The 10,640-nt window shown below is 42.9% G+C and overlaps 1 pseudogene; it reads right to left on the bottom strand.

Moving 5' to 3' along the window:
* Positions 1–566: 566 nt before the first annotated feature.
* LOC136516613 (pentatricopeptide repeat-containing protein At4g21065-like) lies at positions 567–7,789 on the bottom strand (annotated as a pseudogene).
* Between the last annotated feature and the right edge of the window lie 2,851 nt (positions 7,790–10,640).

Raw genomic sequence — 10,640 nt, forward strand, 5'->3', positions numbered from 1 at the left:
AACGCCGGCGCCAAGGTACGCCGATGTCACAAAAGCCGTCACACTAGGTGTGAGATCCTACCTCTCCCTGATTGTCACGGTTACTGTAGTGCTTCCTGATGTCTGATTTGTTAATATGTTCCTGTCAGATGTCAGGTGTGATGTTAACTTGGTAGAAAGATGAATAAAGTTGTCTTTGACTTAGCTAGATCTTGAACAATAGCATCTTTGAACAATAGCATCGTTAGAGAGTAATAGGCTATCAGTATGGCAGCTTCTAAAAGTATCTCTTACATTACTCCAGTTGTTGGCAAAAGGCGGTAGTGCCGCGCCGTGTGCAGCTCTTAACTAAATAAAAAGAAAAAGATGATATATGTGTTACAGTTTCTAAGTCTAATACTTGAAATGGAGTCATATTTCTTAGTTGCTGGTTATCATCTTCGATTGGCAGGAAGCATTGCAGTAATGCAGCCCATTTAATTTTTAAAGAACACATACCAATGATTGGCAGGGAGCATTGCAGTAATGCATATATATATACAGTCTTATTGCAGAGCAAAAGCATGTTTCTATATGCCAGTCTGGAGATAACTAGTTAAATAACATGCATCTTCGTGATCATGGAAAGAGTTGGACATAACCATTCAACCTGATAACTAAGCTTATAATATAATCTTTGTTGGGATTGCAGTAATTTTTTTATCCTTCTTACTATTTGTACTGGTTTATAGTCAGCACTAGTACTGTGACTTAGTCTTGGACCTTGATTATTTAAGCTGCATTGAGTTTTCTTGTGTAGGCTTGGTTGGGAAGTTTTGCCTTGCTACTGTGATGTCAGCAACAATTAGACACTAGGATTCACCCTTGATTACATAAAAACAATTAGACACTAGGATTCGCACAAACTCCAAGACTGCAGTTAAATGATGTCAATGTGGCTCTGAGTTGCAGCAGTGTCCAAAGCTGTGGCATTTACAAAATTTGTTGTCATATCTAACACGGGATAGGCCTGCAATAATAGCTCTTTCAAGACATCTGCAAAACCAAAATTGAACTAATATGAGTCTGTTTTTATGAGAGAACAAAGAAGAGAATATTATACATGCTTTACAAAGAAATATCACATTCATGGGCATGAAGTATACAATGCACACAAGCTGGTCAGGGAATGCAAAAAAATAGGAGCAATTCAATCAGGGCAGTTTGCATCAGCCTGAACTAAGCTTTTGACTTACATGAAGTAACCTGAGCACAAATGCTTGTCTTTTCAGCATGTGACACAAGGAGGCACCCAAAAATAGAACCATAAAACAAACAAGGTATGAGTAAGCAACAAATTATCAACAATGGAGCTTCATTCATGTAAAAAAACACTACAGGAACATACTGCCTCCTAATTATGTGTTTGTCTTCTCAAAATTCACTGATAGGAAGTCATTTGCTTGTCACCACTATTTATAAAGTCCTAGAGAAACAAGGTCACAGGGACAAACTATTTTTCGGTAAATCTAGAGATTACCTGATCCTCCAGATCAGATTCTTCAGTAATGCCAATGCCTCCATTTGTATTGCCCTTGCCATTATGAAGGAACAACCTTCCACAGAACTCTTCTTGACGAGTCCGTTTCTATGGTTAAATTCTTCTTCATCTTGTCACCACTATTTATGAAGTCCTAGAGAAACAAGGTCACATGGACAAACTATTTTTCGGTAAATCTAGAGATTACCTGATCCTCCAGATCAGATTCTTCAGTAATGCTAATGCCTCCATTTGTATTGCCCTTGCCATTATGAAGGAACAACCTTCAACAGAACTCTTCTTGATGAGTCCGTTTCTATGGTTAAATTCTTCTTCAGCAGCTTGGTCTCTTCAATTTATTGAACTCTTCTTGATGAGTCGTTTGTATAGTTAAATTCTTCTTCTTAATACAATGATGCACAAATCTTGTGCGTATTCGAGATAAAATGATGAATGCGACCTCAAATCATAATATGCCAAGGAAATATTTCAGATAAACAACAGTGATCAGGAGAAAACTGCTGGATGATTGACAACAATAATTTCACAGTTTCTGGATCAGTAAGAAAAGGTCATCATCCTTAGCTTCCCTAACCATTCAATGTACAATACAGTAAGCATGTAGGTGTACTACATGTAGATGCACCCACCTTATCTCCAACTCCAGTTAAAATTGAACCACTCTTCATAGGGCACAAGGTAGCCCTGAAATAAAAAGTAAGAAACTGAAAGAAAATAAATATGAATATTGAGCCACTTCTCAAATGATGTACAGTAGGTAAAAAGTATAGTATGATTTGTCATAGTAGAGAATATTTATGATGTTTGGTGACCCAATGAATGGGAACCCCTGTCATTGTACACCATATATATGAGGTATAACATGAGTGCTTACCGTATTGGGTGCCCAATCCACTGAAAAGCTTCAGCAGGTCCTCTAGAGAAAGATGATGCATGCTCATCCATGGCAAGCTTCTCAAAGTAACTTTTTACTGAAATATTAGAGCTTGAACCTTTTGCTGGTGGATTCCTTTTGTAATACAGATCCCTCATGAGATGAGCTGTTTCAATTATCCTATTCCTATAAAACTGAGGAGAAAAACATATTACAAATGTTAATCAACACAGATACATAGACTCAGAGTTTTGAGAACACTCATCCAACAACCGAAACAGGAGAAATGCATGAAACAGAAAAGGTCAAACAGAAAACATGGTCTAATACTCTATTACAAGAATTTATGGTACAAAAATTGGTACCAAGAACCAGCAATAAAATTGACTCAAAAGCGTTGTAGACTATGCACATACATCCTTATTAATACATAACAAAAATTGACTTAAAAGAGTTGTAGACTATGCACATACGTCCTTATTAATACATAGCACAAGTTAGCCTCATCAAGGTATCATGGTTCAGATCAGGATCAGAAATAAATGGTGAGACCAAAATGCATCTCGGAGAGCTACAAGCCCATGGCTACGCCTACTCCATCTGTGATCCAGTGACTCAAAATCATGCACTTGCAGGTGCATGATCTACTTTGTAGCACAAGAGACCCAATCTAATGGTTAAGGTGTTCTCTTGCAGCAAATAGGGTGCATCATAATAGCACATAAAACACAGATAGAAAATAGTCCAGCATGGTGAGTTGCAAGTAATTCCACTAAAATAACAAATCTCCGTCCAGCTTCCTGGTGAAAGTGTTACCTTTCTACCATAAAAATTAGTCTTTTTTCCCTCTCCAAAGAAGATAGAGCTGGTGTAGAACAGAAACCCCCGAATGAGTTCACCAACAACAGGCACAGATTTACAGTCAAAATCATGGATGAACTAACTACTAAGATTAGCCACGGAACGAAACAAGTTATCGTATAACGAAGGGACCGGCTGATTGTAGCAACCAGGAGGACAACTGCGAAAGGGAAAGCGGGAGGAGGAGCAGCAGCTCACCATGAGCCGCACACGGCGGAGCAGCGGGCAAGGTCGAAGTGGTCGTCCAGGCGGGAGAAGACGGACCAGAGGATGTCGTCGTTCAGCGACTGTGCCGTGGACCCGGAGCCGGTAGCCGCGCCGACGCCTCTACGGCGCTTGGGGACCGCGCTCCCGCTCCGGTGGGTGGACAGTGCCTGTAGGATGGCGGCGGACGGCGGCGGGCGGATGCGGCGACGGGCGGACGGCGGCGCGCAGTTGGGGCCACTGGTGAACGGCTGCGGGTGAACCCTAGAAGAAGATTTTTATATATCTAACTAACTTTAGTACTTACTCGTTACACCCCAACTGTACTACCAAAACATTATTTTGATAATTATGAATTTACCCTTTTACCCTTCATTAAATAAAAGAACTACGAAAAAGAAATTACCACTCCTTTATTTGAAATCTTAATCCTCTCAATTTTGGAGGCGATGGGAAGCGACGTGGTGCATATGGGCCCACCGACCATAGACACATCTATCGCATCCCATCGCCTTTCTCTCATCACTTTCTGGCTTCCTAGCCGTCGGATCGCTCGACGTGAGACGTCTAAATTCCCCCAACCATTGTAAAAAAATTCAATAAACTTATTTAGAGATATAAATATTGCACGCATTTTCTACCAACCTAGTTAAATTTGAGAAAGTTTAATCTGCACGCATCCCATAACAACTTTCTTTTTAGAACGGAGGGAGTATATTTTTGCGCGACTAGGTTGATTTTCCCAAAGTGCGGAAAGATTGAGAGTTGTTGGAGAGTAGTTTTTTTTTTCAATCTTGCTAAAAAAATCAAGATTGGAAGTGGATTTTGGAAACTCCTGGAGATGCTCGTAGAGGATATTAGTAGTGGGCTGTGGCTCACAAGTTGTAGAAAATCCTACATCAATGAGATTTTGCTTAGCGATCATCCTGATAGGTTTCTTTGGCCCAAAACCTCGCTATTTTTTTTTTTGCTGAGATATACGTATTTTCCTAAACTATAGAGTCTGAAATTCTTCCTTAATGAACTGCAAAACAAAACAAGACTCTTTCAACTATCAAAGCCATATAAATCATCCAGTGCCGGTCCTACGTTTTTGAGGGTCCTATGGCAAACTCGTGGCATGGGCCCTTAAGGCCATATATACAACAAAATGACTGTGAGCCGTTCATTTATTTTGATCGGACGGCCACGATCAACTGTAATATATGAAATATATATTTATTTAATTTTTAATTTTGGAAAGTATGATAAATCAGGAAAAGTTTTAGAGATAAAGATCGTTATAGATCTAATTGATGCATACAAGATCCATTGGATATGGTAAATCTTTTTATTTTTTGCAACCTTAGAAATAGCATGATTCAATTAACATAAACTACATATTTTTTATTCACGTAACTCGTACTACACGTATGTGCTCAAAGAGACGTGAAATTGATGTGTGTATGTGCCCAACGTGCACGAAAATTTACGTGCATACATGAAACTTTACATGGCCATCTTGCATGCTAAATATACGTGACAGGTAAAGGCCCTCTCAGCTATGAAATATAGTTTTATTCGAGTTAGTATAATATACACACTCGATTTGTAACGTGTCAACATATAACATGTTTTAGATTGCTAAAGTTCACGTCTCAATTAATGTGTTAACTATTGATATTTTTTTATATACTAGTTCGTGCCCGTGCGTTGCTACGGGATAGTTAACATTTTATACTACTAAAAGCACACGGATCGCACGATAAGATAACAATACAGTAAAATTAAATACCAACGTTAAAGTGACATTTAATCAAAAAAGCAAAATTTGTGAAATTAAATACCAACGTTAAAGCGAGCGGTCAAGGTTTTGTTTCACACGAAGGGAGCGGGGACGAGCGATGATTAAATGTCACTTTAACGTTGGTATTTAATTTTACAGTATTGTTATCTTATCGTGCGATCCGTGTGCTTTTAGTATAAAATGTTAAGTATCCCGTAGCAACGCACGGGCACGAACCTAGTGAAATTTCTAAAAAATAAAAGGTATGCACTTCAACACAGCTTCCAATATCCTTGAACAAGCATCAAAGCTATTGGCTATTGAAAGCTTTCATATTTCAAATGAATGGACGAACCTTGAAAGATCTGCAGAAGCTCCCTTGAAATAAATTATCATTACCATCATCTTCTGTGATGCCCTCGTTAATGGACAGTCAGAAACAGGATAACCTGGTGAAAAACAATTGCATTACCAGAAATCGTTGCACGAGCAGCAGCCATTCTTGAAGCGATGGAACCGGCTGCGATCACGCACTATAATCTCCCGCTTATAAACCAGTGAAATGCACTTTATTGCTGCATGACAATCCGAGCATACCCGGAGATTCTTAACCACACGGACCTGTGTACCAGGAGGAGTCCTTAGTAGCACAAATGCAATCGCCAGCTTCTCGCTGTGCCACTGAAGTGCGCCCTCCTTATCCTCCTCATCAAGGTCAAGGAGAACCTCTGATGTAGCTGAGATGTGCCCAACACGCCTTAGCTCTCTTGCCATCTCCTCGACCATCAGGTATATCTCTTTCCACTGTGGGTGCGACTCATCTCCAGCTATGAATTCATGAACCTCCCCATCAAGCTCAACAAGGCTGCAACCTGGCACCTTTTTGATTCCTCTCTTGCTCATCTCTCTCCTAATCTCTGATTTCTCCTCCCACCTCTGTGTCAGCGCGTAGACATTGGAGAGCATAACATAGTTGGCCTCATGAGCCGGGTACTCGTTTAGAAGATTCCTGGTGATGCTTTCACCAAGCTCAAGCCTGCCATGGGCACGGCATGCAGCAACAAGTGTCCACCGTATTATTGGGTTTGGTTTCATGGGCATCATATGAACAAACTCCATTGCTCGCTCGACCATGCCAGCACGACCAAACATGTCAACCATGCAGCCATAATGCTCGATCTTAGGATCAATGCCATATTCCATCTTCATTGAATCAAAGTAGCCATAACCTTCATCAACCATTCCAGCATGGCTACACGCAGTGAGCACCCCGATGAACACAACATCATCAGGCCGCACGCCAGCAGTCTTCATCTCCTCGAACACCGCCACAGCCTCCTTCCCACGACCCTCCATTGCAAGTGCATCAATCACTGAGGTCCAAGACACAACAGTAAGCTCCTCCACCCCTAGGAACACTGCCACAGCCCCATCTACGTCACCGCACTTGGCGAGCGCGTCTATCAGCGCATTGCACAGCGTCACAGATTTCCCAATCCCCTCCCTCTCCATGAAGCGCCCAACCCACCAAGCTCGAGTGCTCCCAAATCTGCTGCTGCTGCTAGAACACCAATCACTGTGACCTCATCTGGCCACACCCCGCTGGCCTGCATCTCCCTGAACAGCCCAACTGCATCACTCGACAGCCCCTCACGCACATACCCGCCGGTCATCGCGCTCCAAGTAACCGCACTCGATTTGGCCATTCTGTCGAACACATTCCGCGCGTCCCCGAGGAACTCACCACCGAAGCAGGCCTACATGTGTATGAGAGTATTGGAAACATACTGGTCGGTGGCGAACCCGAACTTGAGAGCCGCGGCGTGCGCCTGGAGCCCAACGCCCGGGGAGCCCGGGAGCGCGGCGCACGCCTTGAGGAGGAACGGGAAGGTGAATTTGTTCGGCAACACGGAGCTGCGGAGCATGAGCGGAAAGAAGGCGGCAGCGCGGAGGCGGGCGGAAGCGAGCGGGGAGGCAGCGTGCGCGCGGATGAGAGTGTTGATGAGGAACGCGTCGATGGGGACGGAGGGCCCGAGGAGCGCGGCGACGAGGGGCTCGAGCAGCGCGGGCGCCGCGGAGGCGGAGGACGCGAAGAGCCTGGTGAGGACGAGCGGGTTGGCGTGGAGGCCTGACTTGAGGAGGAAGGCGAGGGACTGCAGGACGGCGGCCGGCGCGGAGGAGCGCTCTAGAAGGCGGAGGCAGTGCTGCTCCGCGGGCCGCGCCGCAGACGGCGGGTAGCGCCAGGCCGGTGCGGTTGATGAACCTGCCGACGTCCCGCGCTGGTCGCACGCCTCGGCGGCCTTCCCTTCCATCCCGGCATCCATGTAGGCAGCGGCGAGGGCGCCGATGCCCCCGCGAGGGACATGGAGCCGAGCACGGCGTCCGCGGTGTCTCTGAGCGCGGAGACGGCGGCGGCGAGGCGCGCATCGGGGAGCGGGGACCAGGTCGGGTCCGTCCGTGGAGCGGGCGGCGAGCACGCGCGCGAGCAAGGCCGCGAGGGCGGGGCGGAAGACCAGGCTCGGTCTTTGTTTCGCACGAAGGGAAGCGAGGGCGAGCGACGATTCGTTTCGCACGCTATCAACGATTCTCTTACGAACATTTTAGTTGTATAGATACTGAAAAGAAGGCTCCGCAATCAACGAGAAAGGGCCGCTTCTGTCTGTCCCGTGCATGAGGGGATTTGAAGATATATATTTTTTAATTTTCTTAGGTTAATTAATTGAATTAAAAAATAAAAAAATCAACGGCTCAGATTTATTTGAGATATTACCTCCTTAGAGGTAAAGGATGTACCTTAGTATTGCCCATATATAAAATTTTAGTTGCAAAGCGAAAATAAATCCAATGACGTATTCTTAATTTAACATGTTAAATAAAGATTGATGGACAATGTTAAGACTAAAAGGAGAATAAACTTGCCGCTGCTCTTATTCTTCAATATTAGGTGCATCTACTTAAACAGGATTATCGTTGAGAACAACACTACTCAAAGCTTTAAAAACTTATGTATAACACCCTTTTGTGATTGAATAAACTGATCTTCTATTTTTCTTCGTTTTCTTTTTTTTTTGAGCCTGGACAAATCTCTCTCAAAAAGTTTTGTTGCAAAAAGAGGCATGAGGCTATCAAAAAAAAAAGAAAGAAAGAAATAAAAAGAAAAAGAGATGATAAGAAAGAAAGAAGAGAAGAGAAGAAAGATAGCTCATGTTCTCACAAAAAAATTTCGAGTCCCAATATATATATATATATATATATATATATATATATATATATATAATTTAAAGAGTATAGTAGAATTATGTTAGCCACCATATATTCATCAAATGTATCACACACATGCACATCTTGATTTGATTGTATGACATATTTCTCCTTAGATTCATTGTTTGACTTAGTAAAATATGCAATGCAAGTATGCCTTCGTACTTTTCTCTGCCTGAGCTCCATATAAGCTTCTTAGAAGTAGGAAGAAAAAGAAGACAATACTACGACATGCCTTGGTGAGGAACCAAACACCATTAAACAATTTGAGAGTACCATTTTGAGGAGTATATGTTAACTATGCTTTATTTCAAAAGATTACAAAAACTCCAAGTTATTGAGATGTGAAAATGGGAAGAGATGACTTTGTTTCAGAGACGTCCCATTTCTCAACCACGCAAGGCGATATGATAGACACTCCACATATCTGAATAATTGTTATGCTAGTCTCATATCTTGGATTGCCATATTTATGTTTATGTTATCTTAACCTTTGCTCGATCTAAGTGTGGGGGAGCTTGTTGACGGTCCTTAACTCCTAAAATTAACCGCCAAACCCTGCATAAAATCCATTCAAATAAATCACAAACCATAGTAATTGGGTTTAATTCTAATAAATTCTACGAGTTTTGGTGTTTCCATATATTTCGCAGGACATGCCCAAATTATGAAGGAAATAACACTTACACGGACATATGCGAGTTTGGTGAGAATAGACTAAGAAATAATATAAATATGTCATCATCACAAACAGTCTCAAAAAAAATATTTGAAGAGTACCATCACGAAAAGCTCGTCGAGACGATCAAAATAGATATGTCATTCATATATTTTGAAGAACAGATGAGGAAGATATTAAATTCTCTAAATCAAAAGCAGGAACAGTGCAAGGCCATGGGGCCCAGCCAAATGCACGACATGCATTTCAACCAACAGCAAGCAGCAGCGATCAAGGCCAACTCAAACGGGCCGAGTGCTCCACACCACCACGCGCATGAATAGAAATGGAAGAACGACACTTCTGCAGGTCATGCGCGCGTAGTTCCATGCCGGGAGATTTTCTGCCGCTCACCGACCTGCTTAGGTCGGTACTTGTGCAGGTTGCCTAAAATTAGAAGAGCATACCCCTTATCTCTCCACTATAAATAGAGATCCCTCTCCTCCACTTATAAACATACATTTACACTTGAACACTCCTTCGTATTCTTAGTAGTAGTGTCCCTCTAGGTGCTCCCACCTAGTTGTAGTAAAGAAAATAGGGAGAGAGGAGAGGAAGAGAGCGAAGGAGGAGTCGTGTCTGTCAGATCCTCCTCAACTTTGTACCTCTACGAAACCGACTCAAGTTTTGAGTAATATTCAGGTTATACTTTGGTAATTCCAAGCTTTCTATTTAACTAAATTCAATTCTTGTTTTACCTTACTTACAGGGATCTCCGCTTGACGGAGTGCTCTAGTATAAGCATCCGGGCTAGAGTAATAATCGCTAGCATAGACAGTGGTGTCTAGACTAGAGTTTACCTGAGTTTGCATCCAAACCTATGGATAGTTGTGGTAGCCCCAGCGGTGACAGCTCTGACCAGACCTTTGTATTCCACCACGTTCGTAGAGCTTTTGGCGGCCTGACCCCGATCACACCTTCCCTAGTCTTTTCAAGGATCCGAAAGGAACCATTGCTCCGAAGTGAGTCTAGTAAGCCTGAATCTTAGTTATCTAGTTTGCATTGAAAGAAACTTAGGAAACCCCTCTCTACCCACAAAAACACTTTTTCTTGGACGACCTTTTCCCTTTCTAGTTCACTTCTCGTTCTCCGTGGAAATCGATACCTAGGAATACTTCAGGGTGAAAGCTACAGCGGTATCTGTGTACTTACGGATTTATCTGTTTGCTTAACAAATACCAACAAGCTTTCTAGCGCTGTTACCGGGGAACGGTAGCTGTTCTAGAATCAAACCAAGTTCATCAGTGTATCTTGGTTTTTCTTTTACCACCACCACCATCTCCTCACCACATGGATTCCACTCCTATTCATAAATTCTTCGCTCCAAAGGGGGAGTTCTTAGAGCCACCACAATCGTCGAAGCCAATCACAACTTCTGGCTATGAACTCTGTCCTGGCTTTATGGCCATGGTTTGAGAGCAATCCTTCTCTGGGCAAG

The sequence above is a fragment of the Miscanthus floridulus genome, chromosome 17 (genome assembly GCF_019320115.1).
Source record: "Miscanthus floridulus cultivar M001 chromosome 17, ASM1932011v1, whole genome shotgun sequence".
In the NCBI taxonomy this organism is placed as follows: Eukaryota; Viridiplantae; Streptophyta; class Magnoliopsida; order Poales; family Poaceae; genus Miscanthus; species Miscanthus floridulus.